Genomic DNA, 21,565 nt, shown 5'->3' with positions numbered 1-21,565 from the left:
TGTATTTTTGAGTTTTCTGGAACTGTAATTTGTTAATATTTGGATTCTCTGCTCTTTTGAGTGTAAAGCTTATATCCCTGTATTCTGATACTTAAAGTTTGCTATTCCAGACATTTCTACATGGAACTTCAGACCAAGAACAATCCTAGGATGTTGTAAATTTAGGAAATCTCTCTCATTTGGAAAATGAAATGAGTAGTATTTTCTTTCTTTAATTAAAGCAGATGCAACTTAAATGAGAAGCCATGTAGGCATTTTATACAAATATTTCTTTATAAAACTAAGTGAGGTCATCCTCATTTTCAAATGAGAGAGTCTACAATTCTATGTTCTTAAGAGAAAAATCACAACAGGATTCTTAATGTACAACTTATTTGTTTATAACATGAGCATATTATTTTATTTGATTCATAATGTATTGAAGATTATAGGGAATAGATTCTCAAATATGTTAAGCACAGTCCTGGAATATATTGAACATATGTGATTGTGTGTGACTCTTTTAGGGCTGGAAAATGTATAAATTCTTCAACTGTTTTACAATAAATCTAATAAATTTTATTATGAAATAAGAAACTTTTGTATGCTTCATTTTGTCAGAATAATTGATAGGGTAAACCACAAGTGTTTTTTAGTATAAAAGGCATCATTCCTCATTACTAGGTATTTTATTCAAGAGAAATGTATATATATCCTGTGATCATAACAGCTTTTTTATTTGAAACTTTTTTTATTTGCAAGGCAGAATGACAGAGCAAGGGAGAGACAGGAGAGAGATGTTTCATATGCTGGTTTGGTTCCCAAATTGCTACACAGCTAGGACTGGACCAGGTGGAAGCTAGTAGCCAGGTACTCCATCTGGGTCTCTCATGTGCGTGGCAAGGACCCAAGTACTTGAGCCATTGTCCTCTGCTTCCTAGGTGCATTGGCACCGAGCTGGACTGGAAATGTTGAATAGCTAAGACTTGAACCAGCACTGTAATGTAGGATATGAGTTTCCCAAGGGGCGGCTTAGCCTGCTGCTCCACATGCCTGCCCTAACCTTTTTCTTCTTCTTCATCTTCTTATTCTTTTTTTTTTTTTTTAAGATTTATTTATTTTTCTGAAAGGCAGAGAGAGAGATATTCCATCTGCCAGTTCACTCCACAAATGACTGCAACGGCCAGAGCTGGGCCAATCCAAAGCCAGGAGCCAGGAGCTTCTTCTGGGTCTCCCATGTGCATACAGGGGCCCAAGGACTTTCCATCCTCCACTGGTTTCCCAGGCACATTAGCCCTTGGGAGCTGGATTGGAAGTGGAGCAGCTGGGACACAAACTGGCGCCCATATAGGATGCCAGCACGGCAGGTGGCAGCTTTACTGGCTATGCAATAGCATTGGTCCCTCTAACTTAATTTGTGATAGCCAAAATTACTGACAACCCAAGTGGTCATCAGCAGGCAAATGAATAAATAATTTGTGATATATGCACACATTAAAATACTACTCAGTAATGGAAAGGAGTAACTACTAATCAATGCAAAAACATGGATGAATACCAAAAACATTATGCCAAAGAAAAGAAGCTTGCTATATGATGACACTTTATAGAAGCCTAAAAAAGTCAACACTTAATGACCAGGAGGGAAGGAGGAAGGGAGTATCATTATGTTCTTAGAACTGGATCTACAAAGTACATTAATCTATTAAAAGCTAATTAAAATTAAAAAGCCAAAAATCTTATAAAAAAGAAAACTTAGTAACAGAAAGCAGACCAATCATTGCCTGGGGCTGGGGAATTGTTTGTGAAAGAAACAAAAGGATATTCTGAAGTGATGGAAATTTTCTTTATCTTGATTGCAGTGATTACTAGACTGTGTACACATACAATTATTAAAACTCATTGCACTTGATACTTCAAATCATGGAATTTTACTGTACATATGAATAATGCTTCAGTAAAGCTGATACTGGGGAAAACAGCATAGAGAAACAAATGTCCAAATAACTGATATTATTTAAAAAATGGTCATTTCTGATATGGATCTGCTAGCCTATTTAGTTCTGTTTAAGACTATTGGGGGTTGGGGGAGGGAGGGGGATGGCATTGTGGTGTAATGGGTTAAGCAACTACATGTGACGTTGGCATCTTATATGGATGCTGTTTTGAGTACTGGCTGCTCCACTTCCAATCTAGTTCCCTGCTAATGCACCTGGGAAAGCAGCAGAGGATGGGCCAAGTCCTTGGACTACTGCACCCACATGGGAAACCAAGATAAAGCCCCTGGCTCCTGGTTTCAGCCTGGCCCAGCTCCAGATGCTGAAGATATTTGGGGAGTAAATCAGAGGATGGAAGATCTCTCTGTGTCTCTCTCTTTGTCTCTGTAACTCTACCTTTCAAATAAATAAATTTAAAAAATAAAAACAAACATTATTGTGATTTGGTATTGGACTAAGATAAAATTTTGAATTTTCTGTTCACATGTTTTCATGACCTTCAGTAACCATACATTTAATATGGATAAAGCTATGTCTGGAAAAATGAGTGAGTTGTATAACTTGGAAAATAGATCATTCTGCTGGTTTTCAAACTGAGTTTCTCTTTTAAATTCTTATAGATGTCTGCTCTGAGTCTTCTAGAAGACCAGGGTGTACCTCCAAATAGCCTGAACACCTAACTCCGGCTGCATTACATGTGCATAGTAGTGGTCAGAAGTGTGGTTGGGTAGAGAGATGTAAATGTTGTGGAGCAATCTTCTTACTACTACTTTCTGTCCAGTGCTAGACTCTGCTTACCCAGGTTAAATTAGGCTGATTTGTTTCCATAACAAAAATAGCTGAGTCTGGGAGTTTTATGAAGAGACTTATTTAGATCACAATTTTGGAGGCTGAAAATCCCATCAGTTTGGCTGCTGGCAGAGGCCTTTTTCTCTGTGTCACAATGTGGTAGAGAAGCAGGAAGGAACATGGTCACATACAGAAAAGGCCATGCATAAGGCCTTGAGTGGCCCAGCTTTATAATCACTCTTGAGAACTCCCTCTACAAGACCAACATTCATCCCCTCCAAAGGCAGTGCCTGCAATGACCTTATAACTTCCCACTGGACTCCACCTCTTAAAGGTTCCACCACCTCAGTGCTGCAGACTGAGGACCAAGCCTCTAGCAGATGAACCTTTGGGAGACAAACCACATGCAAACCACAGCACTCCTACTCAGCTAGCATTTGAGATGAATGCTTCTCGTATTTGAAAGCCAAATAATCAGTTTCTCTGGGATTGATTCTACCATTTGTCTTTCACTATTAACAGTTCATCAAGGCAGTAATCATCTGCAAGTTTTTTTTTTTTTTCTTTTTTTTTGCTTGCACATCTATGCTTCGATTTGGACAAGTCAAGCAGAGGGCTCCCCTGAGCTAGAGATTGCAGTGCACACAGATGGGTTAGGACATGTCATCTATGCAACAAGACAGGAACAGCCCACTTCTTTTCTGAACTAGCCTCAGGTTATGTAGTATCACTTCTTCCACATTCCACTGGTTACAACGAGTTGTTAAGACCAGTTCCAGGTTCCAAGGGAAAGGGAAGGAAATTAGATTTGAACTCTCAGCTGGAGGGGTATCTGGGAATTTGTGATCATCTTCAATACCTTCATATAGCCTTTCACACTCAGAACTACAATATAGATTTTACTCTTTCACTCCCTGTTTGCCTTAATCAATTCCTGCTGAATCTACCTTTTTTTTTTTTTTTTTTTTTTTTTTTTTTTTTTGGACAGGCAGGGTTAGACAGTGAGAGAGAAAGACAGAGAGAAAGGTCTTCCTTTTTTGTTGGTTTACCCTCCCCCCCCCCCCCCCAATAAGGCCACTATGTTCGGCGCGCTGCAGCCAGCACGCTGCACCGATCCGAAGCCAGGAGCTAGGTGCTTCTTCCTAGTCTCCCATGTGGGTGCAGGGCCCAAGCACTTGGGCCATCCTCCACTGCCTTCCTGGGCCACAGCAGAGAGCTGGACTGGAAGAAGAGCAATCGGGACAGAATCCGGCGCCCCAACTGGGACTAGCACCCGGGGTGCTGGTGCTGCACGTGGAGGATTAGCCAAGTGAGCCACGTTGCCGGCCTGAATCTACCTTTGAACTGACCCTGGGATTCTTTCCTCCTCCCATCACCACCACCCTACTTTGGTCTCTCATTTTCTGTCACCTGAGTTTTTGTAGTACCCTACTTGCCTTGGGCACTCTGATACCTACCGCCTCCCTTCAGAAATATTTCCCCAAATCCCGTTGTCGCTATCCTGCTGAAACATTTGAAGCTCCATCTCCTACAGAAAAGATGCTAAACTTGGTCATTCAAAGCAATCCACCATTTGACTTCTACCTCTCTTTTCAGCTTTATCTTCTGTATTTCTTTCTCTTCCTTTTTCTTTTAAAGATGTATTTATTTGAGAGGGTTAGAGAGAGAGAGAAGAGACAGAGAGAGACCTTCCATACACTGGTTCACTCCCTAAATGGCAGCAACGGCTGGGGCTGGGGCTGGGCCAGGCAGAAGCCAGGGGCCGGGAGCTTTTTCCCTATTTCTACGTGGGTGCAGCGGCCCAGGCCCTTGGGCTACCCTCTGCTGCTTTCCAAGGTGCATTAGCAGGGAGCTGGATTGGAAGTGGAACAACCAGGACTCGAACTGGTGCCCACATGAGATGCAGGCACTGCAGATGGTGGCTTAACCAGCTGTGCCATGTACTTCAGGCTCACACTAAATGTGCTCCATTCACCTTTTATTCTGAACATTCCCTGGATTATATCCCTCCTGCCCTTTGCTCAGAGTACTACCACCTCTGCTTGGACTCAGGAATCCTAACTGCTCGTTCATGCTGCCATGCCCAGCTCATAGCCCCTCCAAGAAACCTTTGTACTCAATCTCTTCTACTCGTTCAGCACCTTTTACTTCTAGTATTGTCCTCATCACAGTCCATGTTCATTCAGTTATTCCATGTACTCTCTACTTACCACAAAACATTTGAGTTTTATAGTACTGCCTTATGAATCACTTGTCAACTTTTGTTTGTCCAACACTATTTTGTGCTATGTTGGGGTGTTAATCTCTGTATTGCTTGACTGTGTAACTATCTTATTCCTAGTCTGCGAGGGCACAGGTTTCTAGAGTACTTTTCTTAAAGATCCATTTGGAAATTATTTTCAGGGCTATGCTGTATTACTCTGCCACACATTTTAGTTATGTGTTTGAAATATGCATGTAAGACTGTAATTTCATAAGAAACCTGAATTAGTGCACTTAAGTTAGTGAAGCTTGGGTATCTAGCAATGGCTTCCCTAAATTCCCTTGTGTTGATACCTGAAACCAAGTCATGGGTTGTGCAACATAAAGTTTCATAGAGCAGTTTCTGCAGGTGGTTTTATATTAGGTACACACCAGCGTAGTCCAGTAGAGCAAGGAGAACTGCATTCCATCCTCTAATCAATGTTCCAGGTTTTATCCTAGGAGTTTAACTCATTCAATCAGTATGTTTCACATTGCATGCTGTTTGAACATGAAATGCAGCATACTCAAAGAGATCATGGTTTCAAAAAATATCAGGGTACTTAAAAAATTCCTTGGAAAATTGAGTCAAAAGATAAGTTTATATTGCTGCAAAATAATTTGAAAACTATGTATATGGGTTTTATTTGAAAAGTTTCTAAATGATGCATATTATGAAAAAAACTTTGTGATTGCAAACTTTTTTTACTTTGCAACTTCAACTCTAACATGGATGCATTTGCTTATGAAATATGCTATCAAACTGAAGTGTGCAAATGAAGATGTATAGTTTGGAGGCTTCTGTTATTTAATAGCAAGTGAATAATTTATTCATAAATAAAAAATGTTCATAGCAATTTATCTATGGATAGGGCTGATTGACACTGCTTTCATTTTCCGGTTTGGCGAGGCCGACAGGCTTCCAGAATCTGTTTCACACCTGCACCTTGGCATTCTGTTAAGCATGAGTATAATATGTGATGTTGTACTAGCCAGTTTACCAATTTCTTGTAGTTCAAGTTGCACATTAACTATTGAAAATCACTAATTCATTTTTTCACCACCAAAAAAAAAAAGGCAAAAGAAAAACCTAGTCAATCTGACTGTAGAATAGTGATTATTAGGGACTGGGGAAAGTGCAAGGGAAAATGAATACAATTAGATGGGAGGAATAAATTCTAGTGCTTTACAGTACAACGAGGGGACTGTAATTCACAATAAACTTTCACACACTTTATGAATGACTGAAAAGGAGGAGCTTGAATATTCTCATCATGGGGTGGTGAGGAAGCGATGGAAATGTTGATTGCTCTGATTTGATCAGGAGATGCTGTATACATGTACATGTATTGCGGAGTCACATTGTATCCCAGAGGCATCTGCCATTATTACATTTTATTGAAAATTGTTTTTTAATATTTAAGGAAATGGAAATGCAAAGTAACCAATTTGATCATTGCATATTGTATTCATGCAACAAAATATCACATTGTATCCTACAGAAATATATAATAAAGGAATAATTTAGTACATATCCTGGAGAACATTTAATTTATAAGATTCTGTTGTTTTTATTCTTTTATGGTGCTCCACGGGAGAGTGGTAATCAAAAATAACATATTTATAGGTAACAAAGTAAAAGGACCTGCTTCTCACCTATACTTCCCCGTCTTATGCCCCGCACCATTTTTGTGACATCTAACAGCAAAAGACAGCTTTCTCAGCTATTGTCCTAGTGTTGCCTCTCTGTAACTCCTACAGAATCTGTGCGCATAATAAAATGGCTGCTATTGGATGGCATTAAATTTGAGTGGCTTGTCAAGCAGCACTAGATAACTGGAACAGGTTAGATGGCATTAACCAAATTCATTAACCAAAATGAATGAGAGAGCAAGTGAGCAAGCTTGTTTTTAATGAGCTTGAAGTGCATGTAAGCCAGCTGTAGCAATATTTATAGATGTGCCTAGATATATAAAGAGAATTCCAGTCTAGAAACATAAATTTACCAAAAGTGTGTGAAAAGGCAATAATTGAAAAAGTGCTGAAGAAGATGAGTCACTTAGGAGATGCATGCAGTATCCTTTGAGGATACAGACTGAACTGGGGCTGGAGAAAGGTGCATAGTACGAGGTCTTAGGAGAGGAGGCTGAGAAGCTACTTCCGCAACAAATGGAATAAGGTAGAAGGAAATCAGAAGGGACAAATTGAGTTTGATAAGGATTAAAATGTTACAACAGCGGTTTGCAAATATAAGAGACATTAAGAGACATTTGTTAAGTCAACAACAGGAATCACTGTGCACTTACTCCTCATGTAGGATCTCTGTCCTTAGTGTGCTGTACAGTGTGATTTAATGCTATAACTAGTACTCAAACAGTATTTTACACTTTATGTTTCTGTGTGGGAGCAAACTGTTGAAATCTTTACTTAATGTATGCTAAACTGATCTTCTGTATATAAAGAGAATAGAAAATGAATCTTGATGTGAATGGAAAGGGAGAGGGAGTGGGAAAGGGGAGGGTTGCGGGTGGGAGGGATGTTATGGGGGGGAAGCCATTGTAATCCATATTCTGTACTTTGGAAATTTATATTCATTAAATAAAAGTTTAAAAAAAGAGAGACATTAAAATAACTTGATCTATGTTAATCTTTGGTAAATTTGGAGTTAAATTCAGATATTTAAGAACAATCATAAATTGCCAATATCTTCTCAGGTACTAAAATTTGGATAAATGAAATTATTTCCTTTAACCTGTTGATGTCTCCAATTTCTTTCTGTGCGTAAATATGAAAATCTTAGATTAACCAGTAGATGGAGCAATTTTGCTCCAGAAAATCTAATGCCTGGTTTCTGGTTTTTGTTTTTGTTTTGAGGGATTGGAATGAGAAAGGAAGAAAAAGGAAAAAGAGTCAAGAAGAGGAAGGGGGTGGGGCAAAAAGATAGAGGCAAAGAACAGGACAGAAAAAGAGGAGTGGGAGGCAGGGGAGGAGGGAAGATGAGAGAACAATTGGAAATCTGCCCTTGAACTATGTTACTATTGAAGATGTTACAACATGTTCAACACAAGCTGGTAATTGATTACTGGAAGACTCTGCAGTTGGCAATGTCTGTAATTCCAGTAAGGCTGAATATCTAAGGCAGATCTAGGAAGACTGAACTGTGAGTTGCCTGAACTCATGAGAAAATGCGTGCATTGTTTTGAGAGAGAAAAATATGTATTTGACTTTCAAAGGATAGATTATCTTGAAAATGATAGCATCTTGATTATCTTGAAGATTGTATATATAGTTTGGAGAATTCAATATAGGGCATCTTACCCTTAGGGGGTACATGTGATAACTCATTGAGGAACAGCAAGAACATATGTTTATTAGCTCAAAAGCTCTATATCTGTAATTAGACGCGCACCATATCAAGCAACAAATGAAAGTATGCTATCATTCTGTAAAAATATATCAAGTGGAACTATAAAGCAAAACCCAAGAGCTTGATAAAAAGTTCATGGAAAATAAAAAAACTATGTATGGATCTCAAAAATTTTTGCACCAAAACAAACTTGCTTTTATCATTTCATTTGCCATGAACTTTTTCAAGTACCCTTATATGAAATAAGTGCACTTAAGACAAAATGTTTCAGAATGCCAAATGTGACACCTATATAGGCAAGTACAATTTCAAACATGAGGAGTGGTGACCCTTATACCAAACACCATGGAACTCTCATCTAAAAACATAGCTTAGGAAGAAGGGTACTTAAAATGTGAACATAAAAAGTTATGAATATCAGCAGACCAAATTATGTAAAAGTGTCTACAAAGGGAAAAAATGTACTAAGGCAAGGAAGTAGACTGAAGCACATTTGTGATAAATGATTTCACTTCTCAGTCCCTAAAGAGTCAGTGGGAAAAAAATATGTAAAGTTGGAGAAGGCTTAGACTACACAAGCAGTACCTCCATCTTACAGATATTTTGAACTTTGCACACTGAAAATAGAGACAACCCTCCAAGTACCACCAGCAAAAACTACCATATTCTAAAGCACAAAAAAATTCACAAGAAAAAATAGAAATTATACTAACAATATGCTGTAATCCCAACAACACAAAAATTAACAAATCAAAAACTAAAATCTCCTAATCTCATTAATCAAGATATTTTTTAAACTTTATCTGAGAGACATGGAGAAAGAGAGAGCGAGAGAGAACAATACTGTTGAAGCTGTTGGTTCACTCCCCAAATGCCTGAAACAACCAGAGTTGGGTTAGCCGCAGAATGGAAGCCAGGAACCCAAATCACTTGAGCCATCCCCAGGGTGTGTATTAGCAGGAAGTTGGAATTGGGAACAGAGATGGGACTTGAATCTCTAAAACAATTTTTTTCCCTTAGTCCAGCTTTAGGTCAAAGAGGAAATACAAACCAAAATAACTCAGTATCTGGAAAATAATGACAATATGCAAAATACCTATAGAACCTGTAGTATATAACTAATGCAGTGTTTTATTGAAGTCTTAAATATTTATATTGATAAATAAACAATAAAACTAAACTGCCTTTCAATCAAAAAATTATAAAAGACACAACAAAATAAACCAAAGAAGAGGAAAAGGAAGAAATTAGTTAGGTGGGAACAAGACAAAGAATGCTCCTGTAAGCTGAATCTCTCTAATCCAGGAGTTCAAAATCCAAAAGGCTCCAAAATCTGAAACTTTTTGAGAATCAACATGATGCCACAAATGGAAAATTGCCTGGGAAAGGAGGAAAGGATGGCCCAAGTACTTGGACCCCTGCACGCATGTGGGAGAAGCTCCTGACTCCTGGTTTCAGAGTGGCCCAACACAACCCATTGCAGCTATTTGAGTAATGAACCTGTGGGTGGAAGATCTCTCTCTCTCTCTCCCTCTGCCTTTCAAATAAATAAATCAATATTTTTTAAAAAGGAAACTTTATTTTATCCACAAAATTATTATAAATATTATATAAAATACCTCTGCCAATCTCTATAAAGTGTATATGAAACATAAATGAATCATGTTTACACTTGGGTCCCATCCCCAAGATATCTCATTTTGTGTGTGCAAATGTTGCAAAATCTGAAAAAAATTCATGATCTGAAAAACTTCTGGTTCCAACATTTCAGATAGGGGATACTTAACCTATATCACAACTATTACTGAACATTGTATTAAGTTAATAAGTTTAGACAAGGGAAAGAAATACAAAAATTCATAAAGAAGTAAATTATAATAATGAAAATCTGAAAAAAGAAAAAACCCTGAAGTTTAACTAGTAAAAGAACAGATAAATAAATTCTGGTATATTAATGAAATTAAAGTGCACAGATTCTATGTTACATATACAAGATTACTTCAGAAAGTTTATGGAGGGGCCAGGGTTGTGGCTCAATGGATTAAGCCCAGTTTGCAAAGCCAGCATCTCATGTCAGTCCTAACTCCCGTGCTTCCAATCCTGCTCACTGCTAATTGTGTTTGGAAAAGCAGCAGGTAATGAATGGCCCAAGTACAATACTTGGGCTTCTGCCACTCATGGAGGAGATCTGGATGGAGCTCCTGGCTCCTGGCTTTGGCCTAACCCAGCCTCAGCCATTGCCAGCATTTGGGGAGTGAACCAGTGAATGGAAGATCTCTCTCTCTCTCTCTCATACTCTGCCTTTCACATAAATTTAAAAAATAGATCTGTTTTGTAAAGTTCATGGAAATATAGAATTAAAATATAAATTTATTTTAGTGCAAAAGTTTGAAATCCATGCATCAGTTTTTCTTAAGATGCATTTTCCATGACTTTGAAGATTCTCTTATATATAAGTTATAGAGCAGTGAAAATTAATGTGGATGAAAATCAAACATAATATTGAATAAAAATAAAGCAACATGGAGAATACTACATCCAATATGATACCATTTTCTAAAAATTTGAAAGATGTAAAGGTAGTCTGTAGACCATTAACAGTTGCATACAGGCTATAAAACTCTAATGAAAATTCAATGACAAACACCAAAATTCAGGTGAGTGAGGAACAGAATTGAGGCGTGATTTACAGAGGCCTTCAAACCTTTTAACAGTTCTTATTTCTTGAATTGGATTCTGATACATACTGGAATTTTTAATATTTCAATGTCAATAGGATATTCTTAACATCTTAATCATACTGTATAAATATTGGATATCAAATATTAAATTAAAAATCTTTTATACTAGAATCAGGAAAACCTTTTTTTAAAAAGATTTATTTATTTTATTTGAAAGGCAGATTTACAGAGAGAGGGCGAGACAGAGAGAGAGAGGTTTTCCACCCACTGATTCACTCCCAAAGTGGCTGCAACAGCCTGGGCTGTGCCAGACCAAAGCTAGGAGCCAAGAGCTTCTTCCAGGTCTCCCAGCTGGGCCATCTCCTGCTGCTTTCCCAGGCACATTAGCAGGGAGCTGGATCAGAAGTGGAGCATCTGGGAATGGAATCAGTGCCCATGTGGGATACCAGCACCGAAGGCAGGGGCTAACCCACTAAGCCACAGCACTGGCTCCGGGAAAATTTCTTTACCCCAATACTAACATTTACCTTCAGAGAAAGGTACCTCCTTCTTTGATGGCCCTTTTTTTCCACTGGGATCTCACTCACAGAGATCTTTCATTTATATATATATATATTTTTTTTGCCAGAGTGTCTTGGCTTTCCATGCCTAAAATAATCTCATGGGCTCTTCAGCCAAATCCGAATTCCTTAAGGGCTAATTCTGAGGTCAGAGTGCTGTTCAGGATATCTGCCACTCTATGAGTCTGCTATGTATCTCACTTCCCATGTTGGATCGTTCTCTCCTTCTAAATTCTATTGGTATTAGCAGACACTAGTCTTGCTTATGTGATCCCTTTGACTCTTAGTCCTATCATTATGATCAATTGTGAACTGAAATTGATCACTTTGACTAGAGAGATGGCATTGGTACATGCCACCTTGATGGGATTGAATTGGAATCCCTTGGCGCATTTCTAACTCTACCATTTGGGGCAAGTCAGATTGAGCATGTGCCAAATTCCCTCTGCAGTTTTTTTTATTTGCATTCTGATATGCATTTCTTCAAAAAATCAAATATTTTCCCCTAATATTTAGATTAATGTATATACTTTGGGGAAATTTGGAAAATAAACAAAAGTATCAAAAAGGAAACACTAATCACATTTTATTTTACCACTCAGAAATAATCATGACCCTTCAGTGTTTTGGTCTGCTTCTTCCTAGCTATTTTCTGTGTTTTCTAATACAGTTAAATCATACTGTGGAGATAGTTTATACTGAATATATGTATATAAAATCATATCTATATAATATATATAACATATATTCTGATTTTTGTCCCCTTTAACTTTGGCCTTAAGCATTTTCCCCGTTATTGAAATCCTTCAATGATAGAGAACACAGTGGAACTGCAAATAGGGAGTTTCTGGGAGTGAGCAGCTGCCTGAGTGCTCCAGCCCCTTGCTGCCCCGCCCTTTCCTCCAGGGGAACTTGCTACCAGCTGGGCAGGAGATTCAAAAGTGCTTTCCTGAAGAAAAGAAATAGTTCTGAAGCAAAAAAAGAGACCACCCAGAGGCTTGGGTGTTTTCACCACAAGGCAGTTTGCTCTTTCCTTTGCCCCTACCCTTCCCAGTAGAGCTTTAACCAGGCTCTTGGGAATGGATGGACACGGATTACCAGATATGTGAGGAGGACCTCCAAGGAGAGAAGAGAAAACATAAACAAGGAGACAGCAGAAAGACAGATTTCAATTAATGCCCTCAAATAGATGAGATTAAACTACTTAGAAATACAAGAGAAACCATAAAGATTTGAGCATGATTGCTTTTGGACAGCCAGAACTGCGGGAAATGGAAACAGGAAGGGAAGTGCTCTTCTTCCTTCTAAGCACTTACTACTACAGATTTGAACAGATTATATATGTTAGGTTTGTAAAATATTAACAAGTAAATTTAAAAAGTCATGAATTTTTAATCTCAAAGCATTATTCTAATCATGCATATCTTTGCATCACAGTTTCTTACCTGAAAGAACTTATCATTCTGTTCACATTATGTTTTTTATCGTGAGTTTCTATTACTTCATCATGTTTTTAAAGAACCTCTTCCTGTTTTTGAGTTCACTGTTAAAATTAATTAAATAGACGTTATCTCCTAGTCAACTTTAATTTTAAGAAGTAAGGTGTGCTTAGAGAAGAGAATTATTTAACAGGTTCTTAAAGATTCAGGGAACTTTCTGTGTGATATTCATGGATCTGTTCTACCCATATTAATAAGTAAAACTAATCCTCATAAAATGAAAACTGTTGAGTTACAGGAGTTATACATGAAGAAGGTATTCCCGAGGGTAAGTGCTGGCCGATGTCCCAGATGTGTGACTTCTTTAAGGTTGTGCTTGAGAGTTTAAAAGTTACATTTTAATCAATGACCATCTAACAACTTGACCAGTTTCTGGGTTGTGTTGTCTAGAATAGTCCTCTGGCTCAACTATGAAGACGTTTTATGAGTTATGGAGGAACTTAGTGTATGTTTAAACAAACGGGATTTTTAAAGCAGAGTTTAGTTTTTGTATGTCTATGTTTTCTTCAAATTATATTTTAGTGACAATTTGAAGGAAATACTATCAATGGTTGAAAAGCCTCAACAAAGGATTTTTGCTGACCAGCAGGAGGGAAATGGAAGAAAATTAGCCTAATTTGCCACGGCCCAGCCTCTGCAGGCCCAGGGGATCCAGAAGGAGGCGAGGCGTCGGCGAAGAATGGCGACGAGGAGAGGAGGTTTAGGTAGCAAGGGAAGGCATCATTCTGCTGTTCCTTCTCATAGCTTTATTTTATACCCTGTTTACACATATTTTCATTAAGCCTTCTTCCTCCTAAGCCTCTGTTCTTTCTGAGAAAGAACACATCACAAGTGATCGTCTATGTGTAACCTTTCTCTTTTAATCTTGTTTTGTTTCATTTTCCTTTCATGGTCTCATCCTAACCTCCCCATTAATCTTTTCTGTATTCATAGTGGATTCGTCAGTTGTATGAAACTTGCTTAACTTATCTAAAGAGTCTAGACAAAAAAATCTAAGGTTTCATAGGTTAATCTATTTATTTTAAAAGGTTAAAACTGAAAGAGAAAGTGCTAATGATTATATCCTATTTTTCTAAGGTAAATCACACCCCTAACAGCCGTGTTTTTTATGGAACTTATTCCATTGCATAATGTAAGAGTTCCTTGTTCCTTTGTTCTACATCTCCAAGCAGGGGCATAACATCTAACCTTTCTAAGAGTGGTAGTGCTTGTTCATTAATCCACTTGCCATAATATTAACTACACACCTACCATTCTCATCATACCCTCCTGTTTAAGGCAAGGGGTGGGGTCTGTGGGAACAAGCACCTGCATGCTCCTTCTGTTCTATTTTCTCATAAAACTCCTCATTACTCATGTTCCTAACAATATTTTGCTCTAGACAAATTTTAGGAGATTCCCCTCTTATTTCTCCAGTCATCTCCTGTAACTTTTTTTTTTTCAACAGGAACAACACTTTGTTTACATTGATATCCATGATTCCCACACCCAGACCCAGTGACTACATCATTACTAAGCCTAATAAAAACAACAGAGAAGATGGCTTCAGTTCAGTCAGGGGCTTCCTGCTTTGCGGACTTTCCCCTCCTCCAGCTGTGACTTTGTCGTGCAGCATGGATGACATTGCCTCCGCCATCTCTCCCTTTTTTTATTTTTTTAATTGAAGAGCTTTTAATTCCAATTTGGTGGTTTGAGTACTTCTGCTCAATGATCAGAATGATGGATGTCTTTCATTCTTCCAGGATAATGACTGGAAGAATAAGAAGAAGGAGAATTACAATTGCTATGCTTATGCCAACATTGATTAGAAAAGAAGACAAAGTTTTGCCACTAACTAGAGAGCTAATATTTTTATAAAATGTGGAAGCAATTTCGGGAGCTGTCAAGATATGTGTTTGACTTATTTGTTTGATTTTTCTTGTAATGAATTTAAATCAATAGACATATTAGTATGCTGCCATATGCCTTTTAAATAAGCTTGACTAGTGTTCCATGGGTCATCAGTACTATAATAAGGATAAGGTGTTACACAAATCCATTTATATTACAAATGACCATGAGCTGGCTGGCGCCGCAGCTCACTAGGCTAATCCTCCACTTGCGGCGCTGGCACCCCAGGTTCTAGTCCCAGTTGGGGCGCCGGTTCTGTCCTGGTTGCTCCTTTTCCAGTCCAGCTCTCTGCTGTGGCCCAGGAAGGCAGTGGAGGATGGCCCAGGTCCTTGGGCCCTGCACCTGCATGGGAGACCAGGAAGAAGCACCTGGCTCCTGGCTTCGGATCGACGCAGTGCACTGGCCGTGGCGGTCATTTGGGGGGTGAACCAACGGAAGGAAGACCTTTCTCTCTGTCTCTCTCTGTCTCTCTCTTGCTCTCTAACTCTGCCTGTCAAAAAAAAAAAAACAAAAAAAAAAAAACAAAAAACACCGAAAACAAAAAACAAATGACAATTAGCTATCATTTCTGGTTCTTATGTTTTTGACTTGATTTCCTACAAAAAGCAAAGCTTCTTCTAGTGCACTAACTCGAGCTTCTATTTTTTTTTTTTATCAATTTGTTCTTGTAGAGCCAAAGCCATAGAAATGTTTTGAAATAATTGATTTACATGGCAGCTGTATGTACTTCTTGAACTAAAGCAGTAGTAGAGGCAGCAAATGATCCTAGAATTGCTATTAAAGCAGTAATTCCCAAAATAAGAGCAGCCACAAAGCATTTAGGTCTACTTAGGCCTTGATTAATAAAATCAAGTGCTTGTAATCCTGGGTCATCATACCATGGGGAATCTAAATGAACAGGCAAAAGTACATAGGAAGGCTGGTGTACATTAGGACCTATAGTTGAATCAATACAATTTGTTATAGTACAGTTGATACAAGTTATATTAAATAAATTTGAGCCTATTCTACTAATATCTATAACTCTATGGTCTTTCACCAATAAAGCATGTGGAGGGCCTACACAAGCACTAGTTACTTCGATTTGGGGATTTTCATTAGGATGTTTAAAAATAATCATGCCTATAGTGGCCAATAATTTATGTAGCTCAGGATAAATTTGTACTTGTCCATCTGGAGTAGCGGTGATTAATAAAGGAACAGGCCAACCTGCTGAGAACCAACGATTTACAGGCTCAGGTTTCCTAATAATATCATCTGTCCAACTGTATCTTTTTTTTTTTTAATTAGGGGGTGATTTAGAAAAGCCCTATAATCAGAATCAGGACCAGATGCAGAATAATCATAAATAGATATATTACTACCCAGAGGATAAAAAACAAAGCCCTTATAATGAAATACAAACACACAAGTATGCCAAAGAGGGTATCCATTGAATCTACCTACCAATGTCCAAAACCTTTCAGCATTTATAAGTAATTTTTCACAAGAAGGGATAAGCTCAGGAGGCTCTACATCAGTCATCTCATCATGATAATTATAAGTTCCTCTAGTAAGTATAATTAATGCCCACAAATCTCTAGAATAGGAATCAGATTTTGGGGAATTGGTCACAGCGCTTCTATAATGTAAAGGCAAACACCCAGGAGAGAGTAAAGTAGATATAGAGCTGAAGCAAACAGGAGGCAAATCATTCTGCCCCTGAAATATGAATTTATATGATGATCTTTTTAATATGAAAAAATTACTTTTCCCACCTAAGAAACCCAAATTATTAGTAAAAATTCTAATATTTTGTCTTTCCCACACAGTAGGATGTAGCAAAGGGGGGGTCAGGATAGTACTCTCAGTACCGAGAGGGTAATTGAGCAGAGATTAATACTACCTGGCAAGCAATAACAGCCATCATTGCAACAAACATACTCTCTGGCGTAGGGACAACTGATTGAAATTCAAACAGCTCTTGAGCTCAATTAGTCAGTTGTTTAACTTGACCCCAAGTAGGAGGATGAGCAAAGCAAGTAGAATGTGGCGATGATATTGATGACGACAATAATGCCTTGCTTCCCTGTCTCCTAAATGCCTTGTTTCTTTTTCCAGATAGACTTGTTGAAAAGAGTGTGCTCTTTATTTTTTTGAAAGATTTATTTATTTGAAAGTCAGTGTCGCTCCCCCTCTTCGCAGAGGAACGACACAGGACCCTGCGCTGTTCTTTTGTCTGCTCGGCCCTTCCCGGGTTTGCTGCTGGTCCTTCCCGGGTTGGCTGCCAACCCCTCCACCTCCGTGGAGGGGCAGCTCCCCCTGCCACTTTCCCCACTTCCGCGGGGGAGCGGCACACCGCCAGCTGGCTCTCTCGGGGGCTGCTCAGGTGTGCCTTCAGGTGTTCCCTTTAGATGTTCCTGATGCATGTTGTCTCTCTCCTCCTTTATAGTCCTCTCCCACAAATCCCAACTCTGCTACCCACATGCCGAGTACGCTGCTCTCCAATCAGGAGCAGGATCAGCTCCTGCAGGTTATTGGTCGAACTGGAGGCAGCTGTGTAGAAGTTGTTTACTCCCTTTCAGCGCCATATTGTGGGAGAGCAGATGCATAGAATAAGTCTTAATTCCAGTAACTTCGTCTAGTCCGAGTTGCTCCCCACAGTCAGAGTTACACATATATAGAAGGAAAGGCAGAGAGAGAGAAGCCTTTCATCTGCTGGTTCACTCTCCAGATGGCTGCAACAGCTGGGGCTGTGCCGATCTGAAGCCAGGAGCCAAGGGCCCCCTCGGGGTCTCCCACATGGGTGCAGGGGCCCAAAGACTTGGGGCATATTCTACTGCTTTCCCAGGCCATAGCAGAGAGCTGGATTGGAAGAGGAGCAGCCAGGACTTGAACCAGTGCCCATATGGGATACTGGCACTGCAGGTGGCAGCTTTTATCCACTATGCCACAGTGCCGGCCCCAGCGTACTAACTCTTGTTAGTGGTGATTTGTTTGAAAGATCTACAGAGGAAAGGAGAGAAGGGGGGGGGGGGGGTGCGGTCTTCAAGCAGGGGATCTTCTGGCAGAGGAGGCAGACTCTGAAGACTCCTGGGACCGTATAGCTGTGGAGGTGTTGTTGGAAGCGTTATTGGTCTTTCTGCCTGGATGACATTGCCTCTGCCACTACTTAAAGAACAAAACTCCACAGCCGTGCCCTGCTCCCTCTCTATCCCCAGTGAATTAGAGGAAGCTCAGGGGAAGGAATAAGCCAACTTGGAGCTAGAGTAACATTTCACCTCCTCCCTGGACTATCACACAATCTGTCACCTCAGCTTCACTCTTTTATCGTATGGTTGCTGCGAAATACAACACAGGTCAGCAAAATATGATCAAAGGACTCTTTTGTTTAATAAAAATGGGTCACAAGAGGAATAATTCTTCCTGAAATCTTTGGGCTTCCTCTCAATGGCATTGCATGGCTCTTGCATGGCAGGTGGGTGGAATGCTCTCATTCTTACTTTAATTTTTTTTTTACTCTGATTTTGCAGTGTGACATTCTGGGCTCACTGTTTGTTCCTCTATTTTTAGTGCTTTGTTCTAATGGTAAATGAAGCAAAAATACTAATGAGTCTTCATATTAAGATAACATGAAACTGTACCTGAATTTTTAATTAGTTCAGAAAAATGTTAGAGAAGTATAAATAACATCATAGCATTGTGTTTTCATTATTTATATATCTTTACTCTTGCATATATTGTTTTTCTCTCATCAGAAAGTGTTTTAATTATATAATTATAATCTTTTTCATAATTTATATTTTTAAATGAAGAACTTGTTTTTTTGCTCACATCTCTGATGAAGTTTTATCTTCAGGATTAATATCAACTCTTTTTATCCTATTACTAACATACTTTCTCTTGCATAGACGCTTGGATTTTTACTGCACATCATTTTTTTAAAAATGGCCAATTTTGAATAAATTTTTTGAATAAATTTTCCAAAATTTATACTCAATATGTTGTTTCTAAAATGTATGTCATTCTTTATACAATGGTTTCATTATTTCATCTTTATTTTGTAGTGTTTTTCATCTTTTCTTTACAGTTCTTCAGTAGAAGCCAGAGTCTTGAGTTGCCCCAATTAGGAGCCTCTGACCTACTATTCTAGTTACGTTTCTTCTTAATATCCATGGCCAAGATTTGGCTTCTAAAAGAAAGGCTTTTGGTCTTTTCAATCACTTGCTGATAGGGTGGGACTGCCTTATTACTCATAACCACGTGACCTAATTTTTAATCAATCTTGGCATCCAGTCTTTATTGCACATATTTTAAAACTGCTTGTCATTTATTATCTGTATCTTCTCATTATTTTCTTAGATTTGTATAATTCATGTGCTCCTTTCTTGGAAAGGGAAAATCTAAATGTAATTTATATAATTGCTTCAGGTGATGAGACTATTTACTCATACTTTTAACTTATCCCAGAAGTAAAGTAACTTGATGTATAATAAAGAATAAAGAATAAAATACAATGGGATGAACTCAATCAGAAATAAGGAAAGTTGGAAGAGAGAAAGTAATTGTGGAAAATTCAGATGGGGTCAAGAACAAGGACAGTATCCAAGTGCTTGCCAAGATCTGCAGCCTGGCTTGGCGTTAATCCCTGTTGTTTTCTTCCCCAGCTTCAAGTCCTTCCCTTTGTAGCCTGGTGACCACAATCCACTTGTACTAGAGTTCTCCAGAGAAATTAAACCCATAGGATGTGTGTACACCACACACATGTGTGCAAATGGACACCCATACCCACACTCACTTCAGAAAGTTCATGGAAAATGGATCTAAAAGATTACTTTATTTTGCTGTAAAAAATTTGAAATCATTTTCCATGAACTTGCTGAAGACTCCTTGTATGCATAGATTCCAACAATTTTGCACCAAGATGAACTCACCTTGTAATTCATTTTTTCACAAACTTTTTGAAATACCTTTGTATATTTGGTTATTTTAAGAAGTTGGCTAAAATGAATATGGAGCCTGGCAAGTCTAAAATCTGCAGTTCAAGTCTGCTGACAGAATTTCTTCTTGATCAAGGGAAATCAGTCTTGTTCTGTTCAGAACTTCTACTGATTAGATGAAGCCCATCTATATTATTAGACAAACTGTTTTCTTTAAAATCCACATCTTTAAACTAAATCTTATCCAAAAACACTCTTACAGAAGCACCTAGAATAATGTCTGACCACATGTATGGACACCATGGCCCAACCAAGTTGACCCCACCCCTAAAGCCTGCTACTTCCCTTTCCTCTCTGTCCTGCCTTTCTTCTCTTTCCCACATGCCCCCTTTTTCCATTTTTCCTTTTCCACGAAGCTTCACTCCACGAAGCTTCACTCCTTTTTTCTCACATCTTACACTAAAGAGACTCAGGATTACAAAGGGGCCATGAGGCTATGCGTTCCTACTTTCTGGGTTGAGTGAGGTTCTCTCCCTTCTGGCCAGTGATTGCTTATGAACAGGCTTTGGGTCATCAGAGGTTTTCAGCTTACTCCTCCTCCAACACCTGCCTTCTTTCACCCCCCTGACATCCAGCTGTTTGTGAACATTCCTCAAATGACCACAGCTCTATCTCCAGAGCCATCAATTCCTTGAAAGGGCATTAGAGTAGGAATTCGCTTTGCTTCCCTAGGCCAAATTCTTTAGGTGCTAAGGAAGCCTCTGTGCAGAACTGTGGCTTTCACAACTTAGTGGTTCCTGTGGGTACAGCAATAAAACCATTTCCTGAGTGGTCCAGTGTGCCTCCACCATGCTAGTGCCACAACCCCACCCCAAGTCCCATTGGAGAGCAGGGAGTCCAGGCCAGAGCCAAGGTGTAGGCATCAGCTGTCCTACTTGCCAGGGTCTGGAATCTTGGGAGGAAAGCTTATGTTCTAGCTTTCTTTCAGAGGAAACAAAAAACAAACATGAAATAAAAAATAAGACCAAAAGTGCAACAGGAAAAAGCTGTGTTAGCTGTCTGTGGTGTTTATCGTTTTCCTTTTTAAACAGGAACCTCAGAACCCTTAAATACAGGAGGATCATACCTGAAACACTTTATAGTATTCCTGTAAAATCTGAGCCCAAATCTCAGATTGTCATAGCTGCATGACCTGGAGATGTCACACAGACTCCACTCTTAAGTTGATTCATCTGCAAAATGGAATGATTAATGTGTACCTCCAAAAATTCTATGAGAAATAAATGAAATAATGGATGGGAAAGAATTCCATAAGTGTTAAGTGCTGTACAGACATTAGTAATTTAGCAACTCAGTTAAAGCTTACTGAAAATACTAAGATTATCAGATATTTTTAAAAATAGAAAATTGGGCCAATGCTTGATTAACACTTAAAGAGTAGAGAGAAGAATGGACAAGATTCGTCAGATAGACAAGCTTAGTCATTTTCTTTTTTTTTAACTTTTATTTAATGAATATAAATTTCCAAAGTACAGAATATGGATTACAATGGCTTCCCCCCCATAACGTCCCTCCCACCCGCAACCCTCCCCTTATCCACTCCCTCTCCCCTTCCATTCACATCAAGATTCATTTTCGTTTCT

At 38.8% G+C, this 21,565-nt stretch overlaps 1 protein-coding gene across 2 annotated transcripts in view; it reads left to right on the top strand.

Moving 5' to 3' along the window:
• Window positions 1-21,565, top strand: part of CPOX (coproporphyrinogen oxidase) — a 217,103-nt gene that overhangs the window by 156,345 nt on the left and 39,193 nt on the right. Inside the window, exon 8 of one of the 2 annotated variants that reach the window (XM_070071951.1) lies at window positions 2,597-2,615. The exons of the other annotated variant lie outside the window; for it this stretch is intronic. The gene's annotated coding sequence lies outside the window, so the exon portion shown is untranslated. Of the gene's footprint in view, window positions 1-2,596; window positions 2,616-21,565 lie in introns of those variants that run through there. 2 annotated transcript variants of the gene reach the window in all.

The sequence above is a fragment of the Oryctolagus cuniculus genome, chromosome 4 (genome assembly GCF_964237555.1).
Source record: "Oryctolagus cuniculus chromosome 4, mOryCun1.1, whole genome shotgun sequence".
Taxonomy (NCBI): Eukaryota; Metazoa; Chordata; class Mammalia; order Lagomorpha; family Leporidae; genus Oryctolagus; species Oryctolagus cuniculus.
Note: the sequence above shows the minus strand (reverse complement) of the source record. Positions and strands in the feature narration are given on the sequence as shown.